Genomic DNA, 12,308 nt, shown 5'->3' on the forward strand with positions numbered 1-12,308 from the left:
TAAAAGAGAGATTTGGAGGAGAACCCCTGACCTGCTAGTACATTCATCAAAGAAGTGGCACTGAGAGCTTCAGAGGCAAGGGAAACGGTCCCAAATATTTAGAAGAACTTTGGAAAGATTAAAATGACATGTTTAGATTGTGGTAAATTAATTTCATGTGGACAGATGAGTGTTACTCTAATAAATACAGCATATGAACATCATCATAGTCGATGGTTGGTAGAGACATTTTGACTATATCCTGGACCTGCCCGTCCTCGCCCAAAATGGCGCCGGAATAAATGGGACTCGTAACTCCTTGTTGTGTACTGGTTGCAGAACCTTGAAATCACGAGATACGTATGCAGTTTTGAAGCACATGGCGGGCGGGGACGAGAATTGATTGAGTATTTCGACATCCCTATTGATATTAAGTTCTGATGTGTTATTGATTACTGTACTGTTGAAAATTCGAATTAACGTCACCCATGGTACTTGCCCGCAAATGTATATCTAGATAATTTTATTGTAACTGGCCCTGTCGTATTTTAATTATAAAATGTACGTCCACCGATTCCGTAACTGTTAGACACCTTAGTTCTTGCAACCTAATGGCCCGCCCGTTACGTTCCTCTACAATGTAAATGTCTATTCATCATATACGATTACAGTTTGCTCCGTGGCAGGCCCACGTGGTTATAGGCTCGTATTTGTATAATGAAATTTTCACAATAAAGGTTTTTAAAAGAAAACATGGTAGTAGTATATACATTGGTAAAGTTTTTAATAATAGTCACTGTTTTAGAATCATTAAAAGGCAAGTGAAATAAAGCAGACCAATTACATGAAGGGTAAAAGGTATAATACGAAGGAACGCAGTAAAGATAAATGGTCAAGGGCTGTTGTGTTTTCTATTCCTGCAACATAAAGTGATCGATAAGAATCTCATATTCAGGCGTATCGGCGACTAAGACCGCAGATCGACCCTCTTTTGCTCAACGGCTCCGTCATGGGACGAAGAAACGCTCTTTTTCTCGAAAAAAGAATATATTTTACTTGCAGGACAGTTGTAAAATTTCCGGGAAAGTACATTAGCCTGGAACATTATAACATATATTTAAGAAAAAATAATGTTCGGAAGTAATTAAAAGCGTAATTTTTAGGTACGGTTTTGAAAAAAAAAAAACGTAATTTTTAGGTGATATGACCAAGCCTTTCATCATTACAATAAGAAAAGTAAAATGAACCAATGAAAAGTTTTATTAACAAGTCACATGACTTGTTATGCTTACGTTACGCGCTGCGCGCCCCGGATGACTTCCGGATGCGCTAACGCGGCGCGTCATATGACGCATTACGCGACAACGCAGGTCCAGAATATAGTCAAAATGTCTCCACCAACCAGCGGTCGAAACACAACCCCTTTCAGCAGGCTAAATAGTTCTGTTAAATGACAACAGAAGGGACAGGCAACAAGAACCATCAGTCAAAGAGGGGAGGGCTAGTTCTTCTCTACCGGGTTACATTGGGGCGCTACCGGAACTGATCGAATTGGTAGTCTACAGTGTTTCTGGATGTTTCAGACTGAAGCTGGGGTTAGCATGAGAGCAGCACCATTTCGTAGCTCCGTTGTGGCCATTCCGCAACCAATCATGGCAGCCGCTCTTTATCGTTATTTTGGGCGGGGTGGGTGGCGGAGCCGAGCTGTTTTGCAGCCATCATTGTGTGGAGTTCAGTTCATCTCACTAGTTTTGTATTTGTCATGAGGGGTTGTTCCTAATGTTTCTATTTTAGCGAGGTCAAAAAGAGATCCCATTAGTGGCCTACTGATTTTACTCGATTCCTTTTCTTTTTTTTTACACGATTTTTTGTTATCTGCAAAGACTAAACAGAGTATTGCGACTCTGTGTTTGTTTGTAAATAGAGAATGAACCAAAGAGAACTAATTCTAAAACAGTAAATACTTGGATAACAATCAATCAAATGGAGAGAGAAGCAGGCACGATGGATTACAACGGGGGCAAAGGCCTGCGTTAACTACCTTTCACTATCTGCAAAGAGAGAGTACTCCTAATAGAAATGAGGGGGGGGGGGGCACCATTCAAAGCAGATCAGTGTGCATAAACACGAAAATGTTTTCACTTACCACGTACTTGACATTCGACAGCTTATGATATTTGCTATTAAAAAACCATTGAAATTCACTGAAAAAACCATAGGTTATAGACCATATATAGTTAGGAATTAGCATTTACAAAACCTTGAAAATTCACTGAAAAAACCATAGGTTATAGACCATATATAGTTAGGAATTAGCATTTAAAAAACCTTATTTTACTCACACAAAACCATTGAAATTCCATATATAGTTAGTTGCACTAACTATATATCGCGCACCCGCAATCCACTGCTGATCATGTCACATATTACATCATTCATGACATGGTCAGTGACATCACTGATGACATCACTGATGACATCTCAAATGACATCACTGATGACATCACTGATGACATCTCAAATGACATCACTGATGACATCATTGATGACATCTCAAATGACATCACTGATGACATCACTGATGACATCTCATTTGACATTACTGATCACATCACTGATGACATCATTCATGTGATAATACGATGAACCTCTTCAGACTCTAATATAACCTTAGATACACTCAGTGTAAACAGACACTCACAGACTGTCACTCATCCATGGAGTTACTCACACACCTAGTCAGTCATGCAAAGAATCAATCACACCTCCATTTCCTCAACTATACAGTTATACACACCTTACTTATTCAAACATATACTAACACATATTTACTCTATTATACAATCCCTGATACAAGTTCACAGTGATCCATACAGCCACTCACACATTCACTGGCTCTTATGCACAGTTATTTATATATGTCAACTCTCACATGTACTGTGTTTTACATATGTACTTACTTTGACATGCAGCACTGAGATATCCATTCACTCACCAATACACTCATGCACACAGTCAACCGCCCATACAGCTGTTTCCACATGCACTTTTGAACCCATACATCTAGTGAATCAACTTTCACACATCTATGCACAGAGTCATACACCTCCCAGCCACCCACACACACACTCAGTCTCCCATACAAATACTTGGGCAACCAATCAATAACCCATATAGTTACTCATATAGCTACTGATCAACACATGCAGCAGTTTACAGAACAACAGACATAATGATGCACAAATTAAGACAGTTTAGTCACTAACCCATGCACTCAGTGAGACACATTTAATCACTCACTCATACAGTCAGGCATGCACCTACTAAATCCTTCATCCAGACACTTATACATCCACTCATTCTTCAATATGTAAGACATATTTTAACTTTACAGAAACATAGTCACTGGATGTTGTCATCAGTGATGTCATCAGTGATGTCATTTGAGATGTCATCAGTGATGTCATCAGTGATGTCACTGACCATGTCATGAATGATGTAATATGTGACATGATCAGCAGTGGATTGCGGGTGCGCGATATATAGTTAGTGCAACTAACTATATATGGAATTTCAATGGTTTTGTGTGAGTAAAATAAGGTTTTTTAAATGCTAATTCCTAACTATATATGGTCTATAACCTATGGTTTTTTCAGTGAATATATATATATATATATATATATATATATATATATATATGTATATATATATATATATAACAATCCAGCTTTCCCAAACGTGCTTGCCGCACGGAAAGGCACGCAGACAACCAAATCAGCACTTCGAGGCAGATGATGTAAAGTTGCTGTATTTTATTTCATCAAGTGGGTAAAAAATGCCATCAGACGCGTTTCGGGCACGTCCGTGCCCTTGCTCACTGATACTTGGCAAGCGAGGCACATTCAATTAAATTAGCAGTCTGGCGCCAAGGCTCACTTATAATAAACAGAGAGGAAGGACTAACAGAAATACATGGGCTCCTATGGACCATAGAATATGGGCGCCATTTTGTAACAGTAATTCTGCATGGATAAATCAACGTTATCTCATATATGCAAAGCCAGACATAATTTAAACAATATACAATATACATATTATAATAGCCTGTATATACATTTTATCTACAATCATTATTTGAAGGCACAAATGCCTGAATTGTATATATGCGTTATGTCACTGGTAGGTCAACATACAATCTGGCCTTCTTTTTTCACATCAACAAAAGCGCCTACGCCACAGGTATCCAAGAAGAAGAATGTAAGTGTGAAACAGGTCACGTTTTTATCCTCACAAGGGGCATTGCTAGCAAAAATAAACTGCCTACACACAATGGCCATGTAGCTGTACAAATACATATACATATACATATTATTGCGCTACCAATGAAACAAACAACTGAATCATGGAATTATTATTACTTGTGGATTTTACGTTTTGCACAGCAAATATATCTGTGGGTAATGGGATTTAATCATTTCTGTCTCCCCACAGTCCATTGTAAATTCATTTGACTAAATGAGTATAGACACATATACCTATGCATGAAATGCGTCCCGCCCCTTAATGGCCTAATCAAAAATATTTTATAATACACACTCCCTCCAGTCCATCCTCTTCTTTTAATCTAACCTTGCTGTAAGTAATGTGCGTCGCCTAATCGGGTGCTTTAGAGGTGAAAAATAGTGCTAATGAAGGAAAAAGAGAAAGAAAATTAATATGGTGCAGATGTGCTAAAGTGCATGTGTATGATACAACTTTCTTAATCGGTAGTGGGGAAAACTTATTGTTCGTAGGCCAACTCTTTAATCATATAATAGACTTTAAGAGATGCATACAACGTCTTACATAGTTCAAAAAACGTGACTCATAATTACCTGCTCGGTGTTCTCATTGTATTCTACCAGAACCTACCTATGACCCCTCTTTGGAATCACACTCAAAGAAAATTGTGTAGGTCTTCTCCCATATTGAGACCTCCTGGGCTCTTACTGTTGAGCAACACTATATAGCGTGACTCTAATTGCCGCCATTTTTTCTCATAGTCACCTCCTCTTTTACTAGGGACTACTGCGTCTATGACAAAGTAAGTTAAATGTGCCAAATTTTTCTTGTGTACAGCTTGAAAATGCCGAGCTACCGGGTAGCTCTGGTCGGCATGTACAATGGCGCGCAAATGCTGTAAAATGCGCTGGTGCACAGGCAACTTCGTGCTGCCAACATATTGTAAATTACAGCTACAGGTAAGTAGATAAACAGCTAATTCTGTGCGGCAAGTGTAGTGGTCTCGTAGGGATATAGGGTTATCCTCAAAGGGGGTTGTGTAAGTTCTGGTATTCACCCCGAATTTACAGGCTCTACATGAGCTGCAGCGAAAGAACCCCTTGCGGGGGCAGAGCCAGTCTTTGTTCTTACTGGTTTCAGGATTACTGCTAACCAGGTCATTTCTCATTGCATAGGCTCTCCTAAAGGTGACGTCGGAACCCTGGGCATAATGTCTCTAAGGACTTGATCTGTCAGAATGATGGGCCACTGTTGTTTGACAATTTTGGTGACTTGTTTGGCTTGGCGACTATAACTGGTGATTAGCCTGATGGTGTTATCTTTATCTAGATGTTTCTTTGTGTCCCTTTCTGGGTTCAAAAGATCATCCCTGCTCAGTGAGTTTGCTTTCCTCATTGCTGACTCTAACAGTGTAGATTTATACCCGCGACTAATCAATCTATTTTTAGCTTCCAGTTGACATTTATCTCTAAGCTCAGGACTGCTACATGATCGATAAATTCTCAAGAACTCCCCATAGGGGATGCTTCTAATTGTGTGCTGAGGATGGAAGCTTGTCACGTGCAAGATAGAGTTGCCTGATGTTTCCTTCCTAAACAGGCTCGTGGAAATGTTACTGTCCTTGATCTCTATCATTACATCTAGGAAGCTGATTTTGGATTTACTGATATTAGCTGTAAATTGAAGATTCAAATTATTAACATTGATCGTCTGTACAAACTTAATAGCAGTTTCTTCTGTCCCTTTCCAGATAATACACACGTCGTCTATATAACGCCAATACATAAGTACATTGTTATGCCAAAATTCCTTGTGCTCAACCCTGAGGACGTGTTCCTCCCACCAGCCTACATGGAGCCCCGCGTAGCTGGGGGAGAAACACGACCCCATGGCGACGCCTCTCTCTTGTCTGTACACCTCGCTAATAAACAGGAAAGTATTATTACGCAAACATTTCTCTGTCATATGCGCAACATTTTACTGTGTGCATGCAGTTCAATAGGGCGTTTATCTAGATAGAATTTCATTGCACGAAGGCCATCATTGTGAGATATGCTTGTGTACAATGTTGCTATGTCCATAGTGATAAGCAATAATTCATCCGACCATGTGCATTGGCTCAATTGGTACAAAAATTCCGTGGTATCTTTTATGTAGGCCGGTAATGTGACCACAAATTCCTGCAAAAAAAAATCGATATATTTCGATGTGTTCTCGAACATGCTGTTGATAGCGGACACAATGGGCCTGCCTGGCACTGGTGTTTGTTGTTTGTGCACTTTAGGTATTAAGTACATATTAGGCATCACAGGGGAGTCTTTTTGCAAAAATGTGAACTCATCTTTGCTCAGGAGGCCTTCACGTTTCCACTTATATAGGTCTGAGCGATAAGAGTCATTGATTTTTCTAGCGGTGGTCATATCAATTTTGGAGTAACACGTAGTGTCCCCCAGTTGTCTCAAAGCCTCTTCAATGTACTGCTGCTTCCCCCATAAAACTACATTCCCTCCCTTGTCTGATTTGTTTATCACAATACTTTTTTCATCTTTTAGTTTTTTCATGAGCAAGTTGTAGGGTCGTGTTTTTACATTGGGTTTAGTACGAGACTTCATGGTCTTACTTTGAAGATTTTTGATTTCCTCTATCACTCGATCTGAAAACACGTCAATTGCATCTCTGGGCATGCTAGGGTTGAAGGTGGATGTTGGTTTGAATGGGCTTCCTGCTGGTTGATTAATATTAATCTCCTCCTCCCTAGCTACCTCCTGGGTACTGCTGTCACTGTTGTCATCATCTCTTAGATTTTGTAGGTCTCGTAAAAGACCTATATCTCTTGATTGTACTCCAGTCCTCACTGGCAATGATGTGTTACTTGATTTTTTCTTAACCTCCAACCCTGTTTTAACTGCATAGTACTTTTGCAACTTGATTTTTCGAATGAACTTGAAAATATCAATCCGGGTGTTTACATAGTTAAAATTACTCTCCGGACAGTATGACAGGCCTAGTGCAAGTAGCTGTTTTTCCGCCTTGCTGAGCTCCACATCGGTGAGATTGCTAATCGTGTTTTCGTCTATGTCGGTTTGTTCTTTTTGCGCCAAAACCTCTTCTGTTGCTTTCCTTTTGGAGGCTGCGCGCTGGCGCCGCTGTTTCCGTCGCTGGTTCCTCCTGTGCTTTGTTTGGCATTCTGAACTCTTGGACGGAGAGTCGACTTGCGTTGCATTCTCACATATTCCATTTCTTCTCCAAGGGTTAGCTGCCCTATATATATATATATATATAATCTACTGGCGGTCGCCAGTAGGTAGTTATAGTTAGGATCTACTTTCCATAGGAAATCCGCAACATTCTATTGGGAATAACTTTGGCGTCGGTGGACGAATCTTTGCGAATTTCTCAAAGAAGATGGCTCGCTCCGCTCTGCTCCTTCCCTGAAAGTTTGGGGGATTCGTTAAGCGGGGGCCGAGATAAAAGGGGGGTCCCAAAAGGTGTTTTCCCCATGTTTATTTCCATAGGGCGGTTGGACTCACTTTTAGCCCGAACGGCTGAATGGATTTCCACCAAACTTGGCAATATTGGAGGGACTGGTAGCCCGATGTGCCTTTGCTATGTCTCAAGATATGTGCTCCAGTGGATTTTGAGTAATTTAGGTTCAAAAAAATATATATATTTATAAGCGCGCCCTGGTACGCACACCAGGGAGCGCACCAGGCGCGCTACGCTAGTTCGCGAGCGGAAAGCTGATTGGCTCTCGGGTGTGTGTCAACATTCCAAACAGTCCGGAGTGGCCACCATCTTGTGTCTCGGTAGGATCGAGACACAAGAGGTGGCAAAAACAAAGGGGGAAATGACCAAAAGGGGGCAGGCTAGACCCCCCTTACCCCCTAGGTCTGATGTGGGGGCCATAAAAGGCCCCGCGGGGGAAAAAAAAAAAGAAAATAATGTCGATTTTCGCGGGGGGGGGGGAGCACCCGGTACGCGCACCGGGGAGCGTACCATGGGGAAAACCCAGTGTAACAGTAAAACAATAATTGAAAGTGCTTAGAGGTAGGGTAGCTCTGAATAGAGTTGTTGTGTTTTGTGGGTGATTTAAGTACAAACATGTAGGTACCAATGCAGAGTTTTAAATTCAATGTAGACCGTCTCCTTTGTAGATAATTAGCATGTTGTTACAGAAGTTATTGTGGTATATGGAATCCATAGCATAGTCTGTCAGGAAAGCAGAAACAGATCCTTTAAGCACACCCTGAGAAGGTCTAGGGGATCATAGGTAGTCTATCCTGCTCCCTTTTGATGTTTTCCAGTATTACATTTAATCTCTTCTAAATCTACACAAAATTGGCGGTGATATTGTGCATTAGAGACAGACAGTGAGAGAAAGGAAGCAGGAGATGAAAAACAGATGTCAAATATACATTGGAGATAATATAGTGGGAGAAAGGAAGTAACTATGAGCAAACTTACTATGTAACTCCAAAAAATTGCACAGTATAGTATAAGTCTCACTTTATAATATAATCATTTTGGTACGACTTCAATAATTACATAAGAATTACATATAAAAATGAATAATGTCTGAAACAATTTTTAATGATTAAATATAAATTTATTGTTGAGATTTTCATAATTTATTAAAACTTCTAACATCAGATTATCTGGAATCTCCTCCATATTTTCAATACATGATTCAATTGCTTCAAGACAGTCAATTAGTTCTTGATCCGCAGACTCATCCATGAAATCGGAGTCTTCGTTAAGAATGTCGTTATCCATAATTTCAAAAGAAATTGTATTGGTCTCCTCTTTACCTTCAATTTTTTTGCTGTAAATTGCATAAAAAATAACTATATCAGTAGAGTTAGGGCACTGTTGGGTTTAAGTTCAGACAGGTACTTCTGAGTTTTTACCAGTGAAGTTATCTTTGGGCAGTGTATGGTATCAGGCAGGAAGTAGAAATATAAAAAAGTGCATGTGAAGAAGCCTAAGTAAATTCATATTTATACCAGAGAAGCCTAACTCAATCCATAACTACAACAGAGAAGCCTATCTGAATCTATAACTATAACAGAGGGACAGTAAAAAACTATCAGAAAACGTTTTTTCAATTTAACTTAAAGTGCAGAACATAGTTCCCCTTACAAATTAACAACTTACCTTTCAGAAAGTAGTTGATGTTTTCAGAGGAAATCTTTTATAAATGTACCTCAGGTAGTACTAGTCAAAATGGCCGTGTTTCCCTCTCATTTTTAATATATATTCATGTCCATAACCAATGAAATGTCAGCACATAAAAATACAAAATGAAAGTAACATTTTCATTGGTTGCAAATTCTAACACTTTCATATGTGTTTTAGTCATATAATTTACCTCTGGATATTTAGAGAGGGCTACAGCCCAAATGGCTCAATGGAATTTCACCAAATTTGGGAAAATGGTAGGGACTGCTATGTAGTAGGGCCTATTCTATATATGGTGAAAGTCTCTCCAGTGGTTCTTAAGTAAATTGACTTCCAAAAATGTTTGGGGGCGCTTACCGGTGCGCGCCCCGGTACGCGCACCGCAGCGCTACGGGAGTCCTCCATCTTGTGTTTCGGTAGAATTGAGACACAAGATGGAGGACAAACAACGTTGGGAATGGGTTAAAGGGGGCATGGTAGACACCCCCTGACCCCCTAGGTTTCCTGAGGGGGGCTTAAGGGGCCCATATAGGCCAAAAATAAATTTTTAAAAAATTAAATTTTCGCGGGGGAGCGCCCGGTACACGCACCGGGGAGCGTACCGGGGAGCGTACTTCAGTGAAAAACAGTGAAAAAAGTTAGAGTAAAGTAATCATTTTGAGTGATCAGAGGTAGGGTAGCCCTGAAAAGAGCTTTTGGGTTCTGTGGATGATTTAGGTACCTACAAGTAGGTTCCGATGCACAGTCTTAAATTCAGGAGGAATATTCTATTCCCCTCATCCGAGAAGTGCACATCATCTCCTCTGTAGATATCTTGCATGTTGTAACGCAAGTTATTGTTGTATATTGAACCCATTCCATAGTCTCTCATGTAAGCAGAAACAGATTTATTCACATGTTTCCGTGCTTTCTCAAATTGTGGACAAAATTGGTTGGACCACTTCCATTTCTGTCTTTGGCATATATTGGAATATACCAAGACAGTTTGTGGAAAAAGTGTCATCAATTGCCCAAAGGTGTCCTTTAAAACCATATCCAGACCTACCCCAGTCAAAGTGCCTAGGTCATTTCCACCACAGTGCAAAATTATACGGTCAGGGTGTGGCAGATGGTGAAAGGTTTTCACCAATGGTATCAATTGATGACATCTCAATCCTCTTTGGCCAATCCACTTGATGTGCACATTTGGTAAATCAAGGTTGTGAAAATTTCTGAGAGCTGCATACCTTTGAGCCCAGTGGGTGTAGCTATGTCCAATAATCCAGACAGAATACATGGTGAGAGGAGGTTCTGGTGCAGTCAGATGAAGTGTAGGAATAAAATGGCAGTTGGAACAATAGGAGTTTGAAAAAAAAACTGTGGAGTTTCAGTGCTCTTGAATCACAAGCAAAGATTGGTGGATTCAGAAAGTTGAAAACTGAAAGTTAGGGTGCATGGTTCTGGTGTGTGAAAGAAGTAATTGAAATGGTTAAGAAAAAGTAATTTAAAGAACCATTGCACCTGATAAGCTGGTGTATTGAGAGGTCAAACATCCTTGCTGAGTTCATTTGCAACATTGTAGAATAAACTTTTAACCCTGAGAGCTCAGTGAGGAGGGAGTTGCTATGGTAACAGGTAGAAAGGCCTGAGGGGGGGAAGGGTGTTGGTTTGAAAATAGAGAGGGAAGAGTTTTGATTGGTTAACATGAGGGATATGTGTGTAGAATTAGAGATTTTCTGTGCCATTCATGGTTGCAGTGTCTGGAGTCCATACCTTTTGCTCTGCTAAAGAACTATTGGTGTGTGTATCTGACACTGTTCTCAATCTCCCAAAGCATTTGTAAAGGTGAGTAATGATTCATTTAATATAGATAGAGACTTCAGATTAGGAAGCACATTGAGCTTCTTTGCTGTTGGTTTGTGGCATGATAATGCTTGGTATCAACATTTGCAAGATAGAGGATTTGTATTTTGTGAAATAGTGAGTGTTCAGTAGTGAAACTGAATGCTTGTACATAGGACCTGCGCTCTGTTTCTAAAATGTTATTTAAAAAACGATATTGGGGCAAATCAATGGCTTTCACATTTTTTAGACGGAATAAATAGTGTCTGCATGATTAAATAAATATATTTGAACCTTTCATAATGATGTCACCTGTGTTACTTCACATTAGGAAGCAGACTGAGCTTCTTTGCTGTTGGTTTGTGTCATGTTTTTTGATAATGCTTGGTAGGAATGTTTGCAAGAGAGAGGAAATGTATTTTATAAAATAGTGAGGTTTCAGTAGTAAAATTGAATGCTTGTACATAGGACCTGCGCTCTGTTTCAAAAATGTTATTTAAAAAACGATTTTGGGGCAAATCAATGGCTTTTACATTTTTGAGAAGGAATAAATAGTGTGTGCATGATTAAATAAATATATTTGAACCTTTCACAATCATGTCACATGTGTTACTTCAGATTAGGAAGCAGACTGAGCTTCTTTGCTGTTGGTTTGTGTCATTTGTTTGGTAATGCTTGATAGGAATGTTTGCAAGAGAGAGGAAATGTATTTTGTAAAATAGTGAGTTTTCAGTACTGAAATGGAATGCTTGTACATAGGACCTGTGCTCTGTTTCTAAAATGTTATTTAAAAACGATTTTGGGGCAAATCAATGGCTTTTACATTTTTGAGAAGGAATAAATAGTGTCTGCATGATTAAATAAATATTGAACCTTTCACAATGATGTGACCTGTGTTACCTCAGATTAGGAAGCACACTGAGCTTCTTTGCAGTTGGTTTGTGTCATGCTTTTTGATAATGCTTGGTATCAACATTTGCAAGATAGAGGTTTTGTATTTTGTGAAATGGTGAGGTTTCAGTCGTGAAATTGAATGCTTGTACATAGGA

At 39.6% G+C, this 12,308-nt stretch overlaps 1 protein-coding gene across 1 annotated transcript in view; it reads right to left on the reverse strand.

Annotated features, from left to right (window-relative positions):
* LOC144822597 (scavenger receptor cysteine-rich domain-containing protein DMBT1-like) overlaps positions 1-12,308 on the reverse strand; it is a 754,829-nt gene that overhangs the window by 215,147 nt on the left and 527,374 nt on the right. The gene's annotated exons all lie outside the window — the stretch shown is intronic.

This window comes from Lissotriton helveticus, chromosome 3_1 (genome assembly GCF_964261635.1).
Source record: "Lissotriton helveticus chromosome 3_1, aLisHel1.1, whole genome shotgun sequence".
Lineage (NCBI taxonomy): Eukaryota > Metazoa > Chordata > Amphibia > Caudata > Salamandridae > Lissotriton > Lissotriton helveticus.